At 32.7% G+C, this 17,981-nt stretch overlaps 1 protein-coding gene across 6 annotated transcripts in view; it reads left to right on the plus strand.

Annotated features, from left to right (window-relative positions):
• LOC145261241 (uncharacterized) overlaps positions 1-17,981 on the plus strand; it is a 576,350-nt gene that overhangs the window by 189,657 nt on the left and 368,712 nt on the right. The window lies entirely within an intron of this gene.

The following is a 17,981-nucleotide window of genomic DNA, read 5'->3' on the forward strand; positions in this document are numbered from 1 at the left end:
TATGCTTCATACTTTCTTTCTTCAAGAGTTATTCTATCTTCCTGCTGAGTTCCGTGATGAACCATGAAATGACCAACAGCATCCAATTGAGACATCTGCTCTTCCTCCTTTTGTGAAACCACAGAACAACACTTTATACTTTTAAAATATAAATTTACTAGCAAAAGTACCCATCGTTGACTGGCTTCAAAAACAGCCTACAGAAAATGGATTCTGATTTATGAAAGTATGATAGGTTATGAAAAGGAAGGGTTGTAAAGAGATAGCTTCGAATTTGGGGGGTATCAAAACCAAAGCAAAATATGATGAAAGTAAAAATAAAATTGATAAACCCTATAATTTATTATACCATATCTGTTCACACTGAAACACTTATCACAATATTCTGTTGGTATATATTAAAAAACCTTGTTAAGCTTTGTGACATATTTCCATTCTATGGAGGCCAGGCGTGAACGAACACCCCATAATTTTATTATACCATATTTCTTCAAACTGAAACATAATTATCAAAGTATACTTATGCAGATAGATATGAAAAGTCTTTATTAAAGTTTGTGCCTATTTCCATTCTATGGAGGCCAGGCGCGAACGCAGACCCCGCAATTTTATTATACCATCCCTATTTAAGTTAAAACATACTTATCAAAGTATTCTTATGTACATCTATATCCAAAACACTTGTAAACTTTTTTTTTTTTTTTAATTTTAAAATTTTTTATTTCCATACTTCGTGGACCAGGCACGTATGCAAACCCCACAATTTTAATGAATCATCATTATGCCAGATCAAACATACCCATTCCTGTGTCTGGATACATCTTCTATCATTATATGTGATCAGTTTTCTTTAATAGTCAATCATATAGGAGCCTATTCGTGACCAGACACACACACACACAGACGTTCAGCTTTATATTATAGATTTCAGTTGTCTCAAATGCTCTTCACAAAGAGTCTGCTTTTCTTGTCTACATGTTTGTTCTACCCACCCACGCTTCCTGACCGTCTGTTCACTCTTATGACCAAACTCCAACTCTCGACTCTAAACTCCCCGACTTCTTGATCTCAGTTCCGTTACATCATCATTCAAAAAGCACACGTATTCCTTACGTGTGACCTTTCCACGTCTACCTGCATAAGTTTATTTTGTTTATATTTAACCTAGCTAATTTATGTAAACATCGTCAACTAAAACCCATTGCTACACTTTATTGTATAAACAGTAAATAACTTCCAATGTAAACGATTTTAAGAATATCATTGAAAAGATAGACCGATAACTGATGAACTTATTTAATTATTCAACAACAACTAGTAATAAATAGCAAAATATGTTCAATTTTCAGAGCTTGAAAAAACGTCACATTCTTGTAAAATAACTACACTATAAATAAATACTAGTATAATATATATATATATATATATATATATATATATATATTATACTAGTATTTATTTATAGTGTAGTGATTTTACAAGAATGTGACGTTTTTTAATAGCTAATATAACATACTGACCCAACGGGTCACGGGTAGTCTAGTATTATATATATATATTGTTATATATTAGTATTATATATATATATATATATATATACTAGACCACCCGTGACCCGTTGGGTCAGTACGTTATATTAGCTATGGAATTCATGTATGAGCGTGACACTTGTGACGTAAAGAAAATAGTTTTTTTGGCATAACAGAAACATTTCTATGAAAGTATATTAAAATGAAAAAAGAATATAGATAGATTTCTATGAGTCGTTCTGTTTATTATAATTGATTATTTTTGAAAAAAAAAATTTACAGTTACTGAATTATAAGTGGTTGGCCATACTTATAGGTAAATGGGCACTGAACAGATACCATAATACTTATTATAGTTAAATTCAAATTTAGATATATCTGCTTTTTTTTTTTTTTTTTTTTTTTTTTTTTTTTTTTTTTTTTTTACATCGTTCATTTTTGTATTACGTTTAAGTTATTTTAAACTGCACTCTTTCCATGTTAAACAATAATTTCAAAATAATAACGTTAATATTTCAGTGGGCACGTCATGCGTGCATGCGCAACCGGATGTCGTAAACCGGAAAGTGGGTTACATACATCATTACAAGATCATTTGAGTTTTATAATTATATAGATAGATTACTATGGTCAGAGTCGGGCCATTTGAAGTTTTAGGCGAGTGGACTACCGATTCTAAAGCTATGGCAACAGAAATAGCAACAAATAAATTGACGCTAATCTTTGTTCAATATTTTCAAACCAATACCTGACCAAAATTTTAGCATGCAGTTTAGTCGGTAAATAGTTAAGAACAAAATCTTGCCTTACATTTTTAAATTTTTGAGATAATGATTGGTTATTCGTATTATTTCGATTCGGTGGACTAGTAATCTGATCTTAAGTGTCATTTTCACAACGTTTTGGTCGATGTAACCTTTTTTAGGTGTATATTATCGAACTCGGGAATTTGGACAGATTTTCAAATGGAACACTTTATTTATTCATGGGAGTAGCATGTTCTTGTTCAGTCAGCCATGATTGGATAGAGCTACTAAGTAATTCGCAATTGTATTTTTTTTTTTTTGATCGCCTATTCACACTGAGACTTGAACCTTTAACCTCCAGGAAAATATCAATATATAGATAATACAAGATAGACCTGAATAAGGTCAGAGGTTACATCGACCGAAATGTTATGAAAATGATAATTAAGGTGAGACCGGTAGTCCAAAGAATCCAAATATAAAAATCTTGCCTTGTTCTAAAATATATATATATATATATATATATATATATATATATATATATATATATATATATATATATATATGACTTCATTTAACCACATAAATTAATATATGAAAGTATAGATTTATGCATAAACTTTAAGTATTTACTTCAACAGTGTTCAATATGTAGGTAGAGCTAGGTAGTAAGTTATAAAAGTATATAAAATATATGCCATATATATTTTATAACTTACTATATATATTGTTTTGAAAATAATAAGCGGAAGTTTCTCCAGAGCTCTTTCGGCTATCATCTCATCAGGAGAAAATCGATAGCGTACAAAATAATATTATATATATAAAACTTTATTTTCAACATATATATATATATATATATATATATATAATAAAGTCCAGTTTTAAATTAGTATACTTTATGACACTCGTCTAAAAAAAAAAAAAAAAAAAAAAAAAAATGCCATATCTTCTGTTCTAAATTTGTATGTTTTATAGTTCTGTTCTGATTCCATTGCTCTGTTCTAAATTGACACACTCTGTGGTCCCATAGAAAATTGGCCTGCTCCGTGGTCCCGTGCTAAATTGGCCCGCTCTGTGGTCCTTTTCTAAATTGTCATGAGCTAGGATCTTAATTCTGTTTCTTGAATCTGTCAGCCTAGTGACCCACCATTCACTTTGGTTTAATTATCAAATGCTGGTTTCTTTCTTATTAATTCTGCCTTGAGTTTTTTTGCCAGAGCTCTCTCTCACTCTCTTTTTACCTGCACCTTTTTCTCTCTCCCATCGTATGAAGCTCTCATAACTTAGAAAAAAAACCCCAAAAACATTCTAAATAATCCAAGGTTAATCTATTTTCCAACCTTTCACCCGCTAAACATTTTGTTGGCATGTTTGAAGTCACAATTTGATCTCCACATTTCAAGTAGCCTTAATAGATCAAGGACGAAAGCAAGAAATATATTTTCAAATTTTTTATTGATGGCCAACAGGAAGTTGAGGCATGTCAAGTCATTTGCTCACAGTCATCTGATCCCTGACTTCCTTTCTTAATTAATAATGAGGCATATTCCCTCAGGTTTCATTCCTTGTCCCCCACCCCCTTTGACTTTACAAAAGTCGCATCCTGCTGTTTAGATGGTCAATTGGTTATATGGAGATTTTTCTGGCACTTATGTTGTGGTTCTTATTTAGAATTGAATAGAATATATAATAACATACTTCGTTACAATTTATTTTCAAAGAATTACTTAATTCTACTCAGACGACTCTTAATACAAAATTTTTTTATAATCACCTACAAAATAAAAATCGGAAAGGAGGATAACTCATTTTAAATGGAAGAAAATTATAATACGATGTGCTGTGCTGACTCCAACATTGTTTCTTTAGTCTTTTCTTTCATCTTCTAGTCTCATTCTGTCGACTTCCACACATTGGTGACTGCCAAGACGGTTCACTGACTCACAAGTATAAAATGAAGAAAAAAAAAAAAACTCTGACATATTCTACAAATATTAGTTGCACTCTGGTTGTGTGTGTGTGACACTATCACCCCTTTATATGCTAACATCCATATCTTTGTTTTCTGTTGAGGTTATGTTCGTCAGTCTATTGATCAATTCTTCCATGTCTTAAAGGTCCAAGCCATGACCTAACTGTGCCAACTCTCAACTGTCATCAAGCGTTGCAAACCCAAGACTGTCTGCAAACTTTTTCTGTTGCAAAATTCGTTGCCAATCTTAAAACTAAATCTTAAATATATTCACCTATCCCTTGATTCCGTTACAGCCAGACCTTAATTAACAATCCCATATTAACTTTCTTTTGTTTTTCTTTGTGAACAACTTATATCTTTGTTCTGCTGATAAACTTATTTCCTGTTTTGTTTTTGCTTTTTTTTTTATATTTCTTTTTCTCTTTTTCCCCCCAACATCCCAACACTTGGGGGGGAGGACAATAGTATCACAATATAATAGGAGCATTATCTGCCTTAAGTTTAAAACAAATAAAAATAAAAAAATTAACATGATTTCACGGATAACGCTAGATAGGTAGTTATTTGTATTATTTCAATTCTTTGAACTACTGTTCTCGTGCTGAATATTCTACATTTTGGTCGATATAACCGCCAACCATCTACAGATGTATCACGTTCAACTTGAGAATCTTTCTGTTACTCGGGAATCGGCACGGAATTTCAGATGGAACCATTTATTTACTTCACGGGGATAACATTCTTTCGTTCCATCAGTCATGTCTTAAGTAATTCGTAATTCTATTTTTCAGTCACCCACACTGAGGATTGAACCTCACTTTACAAATATGAATAACCAATCCTCATCTCAAAATCTTCGAAGCGTAGGTAGAGTTAGTTTTGCATAAAAACAATGACAGAAAAGTATAGTATTTTTCTGTACATGAGAGAATAATCCAACAAAATCAGGTCAACAATAAGTTTGACATAGAAAGAAGGATTCAACAAAGTTTGACAGAAACAATTTAAAACATCAGTACATCTAATAATTTATACAATGTCTTTCACAATAATCTAATATGTGTCTTCATCAGAGACTTGCATGCATCTGCCCAATGCTGCCATTACCAAAAGATTAACACGTCAAACTGAAAATGAGTTTTTTATATGTATTACCAAGTCACTACTTAGCAAGGCTTAAAACTATTACATCGATGTCCAGATCAACAATTCCCGGCATATTTTCAGTCACCTACAAACCAGTCTGTTGTCCAGAGATCACAATATGCACAAGAGTCAGGATTTATCAGTTGCTCGTTCAGACGATTCTTCTCTACAGCTGTGAGACTTGGCTGATGACAGCTGTGTATCTCAAAAGGTCGATAGTATTTGACCTCTACTGTCTCCACCGAATTCTGCTGGTCTGTTTATACCATTTTGTCTCCAAGATACAAATCTTGATGTGATTATGGATCATTTCCCATCACCAAGTGCTTTTAAACAGGAGACTTCATTGGTTTGGTCATGCTGTGTGCTGCAACTCAGGGAGGGTTCATCCTTGAAACAATAGCTCCAGAACCATTCCAAGATTGATGAAGACACCCGGGAGGCTAGCTGAAGGCCTGATTACATGCCATTAAAAATGATGTTGAACCTACTTCCGGTTCACAGGTCTACAGTGTTCACCACTGGTCTCTGGACTGATTGCCCATAACTATCTTAGCTGCTGTGAACTATTGTGCATAGTCTGCATTTATCCAGCATGTGTGTTCTGTGAGAGGAGTCTGTTTAACTCATCCTGGGTAAATGCTGCCAAGTCAAAGTTCAAAGGATAAAAGACGAATGAGTTTATCTGTTGGATGATGAAGCATCTTCATTGATAACTATAGCTGAAACTGAGCAGAATTTGATCATTTAAGAGGACGGCTCAACAATGAATTTGTTTAGATTGGAATTGGAAACGACCATGTAGTAGTCAGCTGGGAAGCAGCCCAATAATGTCATTCTATAGACGGGTAGTTCTTGGAAAGAAACTTTGCTCATGGAAGTTCTGTTTAATTGAGCACTAAAAATTGTCTGAGTTTTTTTTTTTTTTTCAAAATAGTTTCTTTGTAATTGTGAGAACATATGTCCTAGTTTCTACCTTGTACAGTTTTCAATATGGCGTCCTTAAACAGTGAAAGTAATTTCAAAACCAGAGACAAAAATCTTAGGTAGATATATTGTAAAAGCGCACTAATTATTATTTGCTATGAAAATCCAAGTTGCATCTATTATACATTTCCTAATTCTTTATTTAGAAGTCATTCTGTGAGCTTTAATTCAACCTGAAGCTGAAGAATGAAAAAGAGAGAGGAGTGGTGGTGGTGGGGGAGGGATATAACGAACAAAAATTAGATTGCCTTCATTTTTTATATTTAATTGCCTTTCAAGATCTACTGCAACAAAAAACGAGAATCGGTTTTCCTCAAACGGAAATGGAATCATGTCGTCTTTTCTAGGACAACAATTTTATTGTTCCACCCTGTATTTATTGTGTACAATGGTCAGCTGAACAAAAGATTCTGTGCCCTCCCCTGCACACCCACACCAAATATAATACAGTAATATTAATAAAGACAATAGGTGATAATTGTCTAGGGGGGGGGGGAATAGTATCATGAACACAGAATAGCTTCTACATTATCAGTACTAGCAATAAAAGGATAAGATAATGCCTGGGAGAACGACCTGGTGACACCAAAACAGATATTATACACTCTTTCTAAAAGGTCCTGGATATGACTTTAAACTATATCCGATGGTGAGGCCACAGCTTGTGGGCTCTGGGGAGTATGGAGCCACCCTTTAATTGCCATTGCTCCCAGGTCCACTCTGACCTGGAGTGGTAGTACCTGTTAGGGTTCCAACTATGGGTTAAATAGAAACCGACTTTAAAAAACAAATATACTCTATTAAAAAATTGTTCTTCAAAATCACTGGATTCGGCATTAAATAACCTGAAAGGGTTGATATGCCGTAAGACAAAAACAACCAACCAATCAACCCTTTCTAAAAAAAAAAAAATAAATAAAAAGGGTAATGGTTATCTCTGGGAAGATAGTTTCATGAGCACAGAACAATTATTTCATATGTCAAACGCAAACTCAGACGCCACAATATCATAAAAATAAACAACTAAAAAGTACAACCTATTTCCTCATGTCAAGCGCGAATGCAGACCCCATATTATCATGAACATGAACAAAGCAAAAGTAAAACGTATTTCCTTCTTATAAATGTTAAGCAGACTCCACAAATAAGATGAAATAAACGATTAAAAAGTAAAACGTATTTCCTTCTCATATACGGACCCGACCATGGAAAATTAGATAATAAATAAAACCTGGATTTATAAGACCAAAAAATTCAACATTGACCGCCATTCAGGGCCTGTGGCGTAGTTGATAGACGTTGAATCTCTACGGTTCCAAGTGAGAATTGTCTGAAGATAGCGGTTTCAAACCTACCCAAGCCGGCCAAAGGCTTACTTGGCCAAAACGTGGTGAGACGACAACAACTACAGAAGGCAGTAATTGCAGTGGATGCAATCAGGAGATTCAGAATTCCTATCCTATCATGGTTACCACCTAACGAAAGGAATAGTTGGCTAAAACGTTGTGAAACAACTAAGAAAAAGATGAGGATAATAGTCCACAAAAAATAAAAAATTAATGAATAATACTCATCTCAATAATGAATTCCAATTAATATATCTATTTCCTCATGTCAAGCGTGAATGCAGACCCCATATTATCATCAACATGAACAAATCAAAAGTAAAACGTATTTTCTTATTATGAATGTCGAGCATGAAAGCAGACTCCACAATGTGATAAAAATAAGCGATTAAAAAGTAAAACGTATTTCCTTCTTTATAACTGACAAAAGCGTGAACCCAGACTCAACAATGTCATAAAATGAATTAAAAGTAAAAACTAAGAAATAATTTATTTAAATTAAAGAAATTAAAAAAAAGTCTTTATTTGAATTTTTCTAATAAAAATATGTTTATGAAACAAAGTTTTTACTGCTTAGTCTGACAGGCCTGCAGCAACCATTGGGGAACTTGCTTGAAGAAAGCTTGAGTTTTTAAAATTTAAATATTTTTAGTACGCAATCATTTATATCGGTGAAAAACAACCTGCTGATGACATCCTACAAACACAAATTCGGAATAGCAGTGTCAGCAACTGTTATACGACTTTGCTTGAAGAAAGCCACAGGTTTTTATTTTTATTTTATGTTTTTAATTTTATTTAAGAGTCACTACTTATCAAGGCCCGAAGGCCACTCGAGGATAAAGGACCTTGCAAGTTCAATTTTCAGTGCAGGGTGATACTAAGAAAACAGTTACAAATTATTTAGGACTTCTACCTGGTCATGCCTATCAGAACAAGAGTAAGCTATGTAGATGTCAGAGTTTAACAAGATGCCCCTGAAGAAGGTCAGAGGTTATATTGATGCATGTATGGAAGCGGTACCCCCCTTCTGTATTTCTTTTATTTTCGTCTTTTTCTCATTTGTTTCAACAAATTATTATCGAATAAATACTAGTCTACCAGATTATCCAAAAAATAATTTTTTTTCAAGTCAATATTTTGATATTTATAGAAGGGGTGCTCAGTTTCTAATGCAACGTTCTAGTAAATCGATCACCCACTTTAGAATCACAGTTTTTAGGCTACATTTCGCGAATTTAGCCTTTTTTTTTTTTTTTTTTTTTAGATGTTTAAAAACTAAATAAATAAAAAAGGCTAAGCTGTTTTAAAAAGGCTAAAATTCATGAATTTTGGCCTAAAAACATCGCATGGTTATAAAGTGGGTGATCGATTTACTAGAATGTTGTACTAAAAACTGAGCACCGCTACAATTTATTTAAATATTGACTTTTTCAAAAATATTTTTTAGATAATCTTGTAGACTGGTGTCCATTCGATGATAATCTGCTGAAAATTATTTTTAAAAATACAGAGGGGATACCGCTTTCATACGTGTGCCGTTATACTGACCAAAACGTTGTGAGAATAACATTCAAGATGAGAATGGTTGTCTGAAGAATCCAAATAATGCGGACCACTTTTATTCTTAGACGGTACTGGTATAATCACCTTGTAAAGGTAAAGTCGACTGAAACGTGAAAATAACACTCACGATGAGAACAGTAGTCCGAACGATACAAATAACGCAGATTAGTAATATTAATCCGAAGACACCTTTTATTGTGTTTCGGCATTAGATAACCCAAAAAAGGGTTGATGTGCCGCAAAACAGACAGAATCAACCCTTTCACATGTAAGTACACTTCTTAAATATCTTGCAAGGTTTCAAGTTTCTTATCCTTTATAAGCAGCAGCTCTGACTCGCTCATCCAGTCTTCCTTTCGTTGAACAAATAATCTTTTCCAATGTCAGATCACTGCCGCTTTCTCTTTGGAGAGCATTTCTTTTTTCTTCTTTGACTGTTCCTTCCCAACAACCTAATCTATGATATATGGTGGTGACGACTCTTCCTTGTTCCCGTGGAGAGAGAAGACAGATATTTGATCCAGCATATCATGATGTGTAACGCGACTCTCTAGTTGGGAAGTCTCGTTAGGTACTTACTTACAGTTCCATGTTAGAACAATGGTTAAAAACTAAAATGGATTTGAGCATCTGCTCGTATAACTACTTGGTGAGACAAAGACTCTTGTAAGACGATCCAGTTTCTGGTGATCTGTTTAATTATGAGGGAGGGAAGGGAGGTGTATTAGAACTCTGCAAGACGACAGCATTGGCGCCAAAAAAGTAAAATATCAGTTGTCAAATCCTTGTTCGTTAAAGTTGCTGGAATAAAGAACCTTATTTACAATATTCAACTCCAGAGGAATGTCTGCCGCAGCCTAATGAACATTTAAAAAAAAAAAAAAATAAATAAATAAATAAAGAGCGACGCTTTTAGAACGGTGTTGAAATATGTTTGGTTTTGTAAGGTTGGTTGAAGCATAAACGATAACCGGGTAGAGGGATGTTTGTCTGTTGGTCGTCGGAATGATCAAGATCATCTGATCATCATGGAGGGATGATGGAAATGCACACTGAATTGTGAGGCAAGGGTTGCACAATCTCTAACCACTCCTCTTCTGAGTCGGCACTTCTGGATTCCAGTGGCAAGCAGAAGTCCAGAACGACGGAAACAATACCAAGATAAACAGAGAGCACTTTCAGCACCTGATATTCATATATGGTCACCAATCACCCATTTTAGTACTGACCAGGCTCAAAGATGCTTAACTTCGGAGATCTTACAGGATAGAGGAAATAAAAGCCACATGAATTCATTAGGATGTTTTGGGGATTAGGATTAGCTGAAATATTAAAGCGGAGTTAATATGTATTTTCCAGATTTTTATAAGTAAGTTGTGTGTGTGTGTGTGTAAATTTTGGCACCAAATCATTATCAAGGCACATTCGATGAAATATAAGTTTTCTTTATTTTTCTGTTGATTTTCTCGATCTGCTGAGCATTTTTTCTCGTTTCAGTTGGTAAGCTATGTGTTAGGTTGCCGAGTGATTTTTTTTTGTCAGCCACACACACACACACACACACATATATATAAATAGATATATATAAAGCCATGGTTAAAATTATGGAACACCTATAAAAAAAACTTAGATAATAGTTTAAACCTACGCATTTAAAGGTTAAGAATTTTACAGTGAACAGTTGAGAGTAAATTAAAAATATTTAACAATAGATTGTAATATTTATTTGCTTTAAAGCCTCTTTCAAGAGTTTTAGCTGATTTCCATACTAAATTCATTCCAATACTCAAAATGATTCATTGTTATACTAAAAGTTGATTTTCAGGTAATATTTGATTCCTGCCAGTGTTGTAATTGCATATTTAATTGAAAATTCCTTCAAGGAAGCAGCTTTCAGAGATTAAAAGGGCACAAATTGTTGCTTTATCTGGTATTGAATATTCTCAGGTAGAAAATGCCAGGAAGATGGAATGTTCAAGGAAAGGAGTTCAAACAACGATTAAAAGGTACAAGGAAACAAAGTCTTCAAAAACAGAAAGGGACAAGGCCATAAAAAATCTGCAACAACCAGAAAAGACAGATCTTTGAAAAGAGCATCCCTTTGCAGATAGGAAGAAAAGTTCTTCAGAGTTTGCTGCTGAACTTAGTGAGTATGCAAACAAACAACATATCGGCTCGAACAGTGAGAAGGTTAAAAGTGGGATTAAAAGGATGCAAAGAAAGGAAAAAGCCAACAAGAAAAACGACTGGAATTTTGGAAAAAAAAACAAAAAAAAAACATGAAAATTGCACACCTAATGATTGGACCAAAATTGGTTGATCTGACGAAAATAACTTTGAGATAAGTTAACAGCTTCTTTGAAAGTAACAATTGAAATTTTTATGTGAATACATATCCATAATATCTATTCAAAAATTGTACCAAATTCTCATTTTTTCATCAGATTTTTGCACTCTTGGAGCTGTTGATGTTCGCTGTGGGAAAGGAGAGGCATTTCATCCTGATTGTGTGGTTCCGACTGTCAAATTGTGAGGAGGAAGCATAATGGTTTGGGGCTGCATGAATGAGCTCTATAATTTACACTAACATGCTGGACCAGGTTTACCAAACCTCTTTGACTAAAATATTTAATAACATTCCATGAGATGTAATCTTCCAACTAGATAATACCCTATGCCATACATGAAAAGTTTCAATGAGTTGGTTTCGGAAAAAGGGCATTACAATGATGAAGTGACCCCTCAATCGCCAGACCTAAATTCCGTAGAAACCTTGTCGTCTAATCAAGGGAAAAGAGTGAGAATACGCAAATGTTCATAAAAAAGAATTAGAGGCAAAACTTTATGAAGATTGGCAGAAAATAAATCCTACCACCTGCAACAATTTAGCCAATAATATGCAAAAACGAATAAAAGCTGTTATAAAGGAAAAAGTAGGACATTCCAAATGTTGATTGTTGTTAAAATAGATTTATTAATGTTTACGTCACTATTATTAACCATGAAAGATATAAGTTTGAACCATATTTTCGATGCTCCATTGGTGCCTAATAATTTTAACCATGGGCATATATACGAGGGACATTATAAAAATAATGCCTCCTATTTTTTTTTATTCGCATCAGAGGGGATTGCAAATTGCATTTTAATGATGACTAAACTTCTGCATTCATGACCTCAAAGTTTCACATCTCTGTTGCAGATATTTATAGTGTGAGACTAAGAAAGCAACCCTCGCCATGGACGTGCATCAGAAACAGAAATGGGTCATTGAATTTCTGTGAAAAATGCATTGAGAATGGTGGTGACTATGTAGAAAAATAAATATTCAAAAATAAAATGTATATAATGTATATTTTATATATATATATATATAATGTATATTTTATATATATATATATATAATATATGTATATTTTATATATATATATAATATATGTATATTTTATATATATATATAATATATGTATATTTTATATATATATATAATATATGTATATTTTATATATATATATAATATATGTATATTTTATATATATATATAATATATGTATATTTTATATATATATATAATATATGTACATTTTATATATATATATAATATATGTACATTTTATATATATATATATAATATATGTACATTTTATATATATATATATAATATATGTACATTTTATATATATATATATAATATATGTATATTTTATATATATATATATAATATATGTATATTTTATATATATATATATAATATATGTATATTTTATATATATATATATAATATATGTATATTTTATATATATATATATAATATATGTATATTTTATATATATATATATAATATATGTATATTTTATATATATATATATAATATATGTATATTTTATATATATATATATAATATATGTATATTTTATATATATATATAATATATGTATATTTTATATATATATATATATATATATATAATATATGTATATTTTATATATATATATAATATATGTATATTTTATATATATATATAATATATGTATATTTTATATATATATATATATAATATATGTATATTTTATATATATATATAATATATGTATATTTTATATATATATATATAATATATGTATATTTTATATATATATATATATAATATATGTATATTTTATATATATATATATAATATATGTATATTTTATATATATATGTATATTTTATATATATATATATATATATATATGTATATTTTATATATATATATATATATATATATATATGTATATTTTATATATATATATATATATATATGTATATTTTATATATATATATATATATATATATATGTATATTTTATATATATATATATATATATGTATATTTTATATATATATATATATATATATGTATATTTTATATATATATGTATATTTTATATGTATATTTTATATATATATGTATATTTTATATATATATATATATATATATGTATATTTTATATATATATATATGTATATTTTATATATATATATGTATATATATGTATATTTTATATATATATATGTATATTTTATATATATATATATATATATATATATATATGTATATTTTTTATATATATATATATATGTATATTTTATATATATATATGTATATATGTATATTTTTTTTTTTTTTTTTTTTTTTTACACAGTGATCACCACTTATCAAGGCCCGGAAGCCACTCAGGGATAAGGGTTATTGCAAGTACATTAATTTAGTGAGGAGATTTGCTGAAGTGTTTACTTAAGGGGGCGGTTCATTAGGAATTTGTTAACATTGGACTTGAAGACATCCAAGTTGTAGTCCGGAGGAAGCAGGCAGACGGAACAGAGTTCCACAGACGTGCAGTTCTAGGAAAGAAGCTTTGTTCATGGAATCCGCGTTTTGATTTAGGCACAGATAAAGAGTGGGCGAAATTTTTCACAGTGGATTCAGCTAGACGGGTGTTTTTCGTGAAAGATTGGCAAGGGGGGACCAGAGACTGGAGTTCAGACGAGCATCTGCCATGGAAATAACGATAAAACAAGGACAGGCTCGCAACGTCTCTTCTGTGGGAGAGAGGTTGCAGGGTAGAGAAAAGGGCATCCCCCACTAAGCCACGAAGTCTATTTTGTACTCTGTCAAGGCAGGATAGGCTGTTTTTAGCAGCTCCTGCCCAGATATGGCAACAGTATTCCATCCTTGGACGTACTTGACTTTTATATAGATAGAGAATTGCATCAGTAGTGAGATATCTTCTGGAGCGGTAGAAGGATCCCACCATCTTTCCAGCGACCTTGGCAACAGACTTGATGTACGTGTTCCATTTCAGATCAGGAGTAAAGGTCAAACCCAGAAGCTTGTCAAAACACGGAGCCTCACCCAGATGAGAGCCATCCATCACAATTGATGCCAGCTGGGGATCAGAGCGTTGATGATGTAAGGATAGGAGTTTGGTTTTGGATGCATTAAAGGTAACCAGCCACATCTTCTCCCACTGAACCACGCGCTCGAGATCAGAGGATAGAGAATCAGAGAGAACTTTGTCATTTACAGCCTTTGATGTGTTGCCGTAGATGGTCGTATCATCAGCATAGATGTCAACGAATGATTTAAGTATGTGTTTAGGGAGGTCATTGATGTAGATCAGGAAGAGAGTTGGGCCCAGGATTGACCCCTGGGGGACTCCAGCATTTATATTGCAGGCCTCCGATTTTTGTCCATCGACCACTACTCTTATGAGCCTTAATGATTGAGAAAATATTTCCCGTTATACCGTAGCTGGAAATCTTGTGAAGTAGACCCTTATGCCATACCTTGTCAAAGGCCTTTTATATGTCAAGAGCAATTGCCCTAGAAAGGAAGCCTTTGTCAAGAGATTCACTTATCCTGTGGGATATAACCGTCAGCACATCTGCGGTAGATCTTGCAGAGCGGAAACCATATTGAGTGTCACTAAGAAGGTTATTCCTGCTGAGGTGGTTGACTATTTCTCTATTTAATATGGATTCCAGCAACTTACTCATAACACAGAGGAGACTTATAGGTCTGTATTGAGAGGGAGATGACTTATCACCTGAATTCTTAAATATAGGGCAAACTGAAGAGGTCTTCCAGGGAGTCGGAAAGCACTTCTCCTTAAGGCAGCGCTTAAATAGTTTCGTAAGTATGGGAGCAAGTTCTGGTTGAAGCTTTTTTTACACTATAATTGGGATGCCATCAGGGCCAGTTGCTTTACTGGAATCTAGGTTCTTTATTAGTTTGGCGACCTCCTGCACGGATATTTGTATGTTACCTAGCTTGTTCTGTGTTATAGGAGGAAATATGGGGAGTTGATGGCCTTCGTCGCATAGGGTAGAATTAGCTGCAAAGTTCTTTGCAAATAGTTTGGCCTTGTCTGACGCTGACGAGATGACCTCTGGTCCATTGATAATGGTTGGTATAGAACGCACACTTCTGTTCAGGATTTTATTTGTTATTTGCCAAAACTGGTGGGATCCAAGTCGCTGATCAGCTGCCTTGGATGTAACAGACTGGGCATATTGCTCTCTGGCATTTTTGATTACTCTTTTATAGTGGTTGCTGGCAGACCTGAAAGCAGCTTTAGTTTCAGTGCATCTATTACGTTGGTAGCTATGGAAAAAGTGATTTCTGTGCGTGATAGCAGCAGCACATTCTGGGAAGAACCATGGCTGGCTGTTAGGTTTTTGTTGAAATTTTTTAGATGGTATGAATTGGTCTATGCCTACAATTAACCATTCGGTCAGTTCTGATACTATAAAGGACACATCCTTTTTAAACATGGAGTGCAGAGGTAAATCAGATATGAATGTACGGGAGCTATCCCAGTCAGCCATAGAGTATCGGTATACAGTACGGTGGAGGGGTACGTCTGGGGGCTTCTTACATTTCGTTTTTATCTTAACTGATACGACGGAGTGGTCGGAGGATCCTAGAGGAGAATGAACAGAACATGAACATAGCTCAGGGGAAGTTGAGAGAAAAAGGTCTAAGAGGCTTGCATATTGACCGGGTGTATCGGGCACACGGGTGGGTTCGTGAACAATCTGAGTGAGGTCATAAGCAATGGCAAAATCATGACAAAACCCTCCCTCGTCATCTGTCTTATTTGAATGGGTCAGCCATTCCACGTTATGGACGTTGAAATCACCACATATGTGGATGTTAGCCGAGGGATGTGAAGACAGTATGTGGTCAATTTTCTCAGATATGCTCTTAAAGATAGTAACTCCGCTGTTGTGGGGCCTATAGAGGGCAAATATAAATGCAGTGGTGTTAGCAAGTGCAACCCTGAAGCACATATAGGGTAAATTAGGATCTTCTCTAGAGATATCCCTGCCACACGGGAAGCCATCCTTAATGTAGGCACATATTCCATGCCCATGGCGATCTTGGGGGTCAGATTTAGCTGTTAAATTTGAGTATCCGTTAATTATGAACTCGTCTAGGGTAGTGGTCGGTCCTATTCCAGTTTCACTTAGAAATAATATGTCCGGTTTCGTCTCCTGTAATTGGGTTTCAACCTCTGGAAGGTTGGAACGTAGACCCCTGATGTTGGAGAAGGAGACCTGGTAGTAGGGGTCTACGTTGAAAGATGGGGTTCTAGGTTTAATCGAGTTTTTATTCTGGATATATTTCATGTTGAGGTTTGGGGATTTGTGGAATAGGTCGGCATACTTGGTTAGAGCAATACAGAGAGGGAAAGTAAGAGCGAAAAAGAAAGGAAATTTTTTTTTTTTTTTTTTTTTTTTTTTGTAGCACACGAAAAGGTCCACTCACCAAATGGCAATACAGCCGTCCCAGTACTTAGCGCCTGCTGATAGGACAGCCTCCTTAGTGGTTAATCCAAGGTTCGGGTCCCTGACTATCAGGCGGATAACGTCAGCCCAGACAAACGTTTACCTCCAGCACCCTTACTAGTGACATGGCCACAAGGACAGACAGAGACAGAAAAATTTCCGACATCTCAGACTACTGGTCACCAAGTACTACCGACCTTTAAGCAGCTTTTTCTTCACCCTTTGTCAGAAAAATCACTCATTGAATAAGGACTGAATGACAAAATAGGAGAAGCGAGAGTTACAGGAGCTGCCGATAACACATCCACTGTATTATCTACTCTCCATTAAATATAATAATATATATAATATATGTATATTTTATATATATAATATATGTATATTTTATATATATAATATATGTATATTTTAAATATATAATATATGTATATTTTATATATATATATATATGTATATTTTATTTATATATATGTATATTTTATATATATATATAATATATGTATATTTTATATATATATATATATATATAATATATGTATATTTTATATATATATATATATAATATATGTATATTTTATATATATATATATATATATATATATATAATATATGTATATTTTATATATATATATATATATATATATATATAATATATGTATATTTTATATATATATATATATATATATATATAATATATGTATATTTTATATATATATATATATAATATATGTATATTTTATATATATATATATATAATATATGTATATTTTATATATATATATAATATATGTATATTTTATATATATATATATATATATAATATATGTATATTTTATATATATATATATATA

The sequence above is a fragment of the Euprymna scolopes genome, chromosome 37, assembly GCF_053919585.1.
Source record: "Euprymna scolopes isolate OS-2025 chromosome 37, ASM5391958v1, whole genome shotgun sequence".
Lineage (NCBI taxonomy): Eukaryota > Metazoa > Mollusca > Cephalopoda > Sepiida > Sepiolidae > Euprymna > Euprymna scolopes.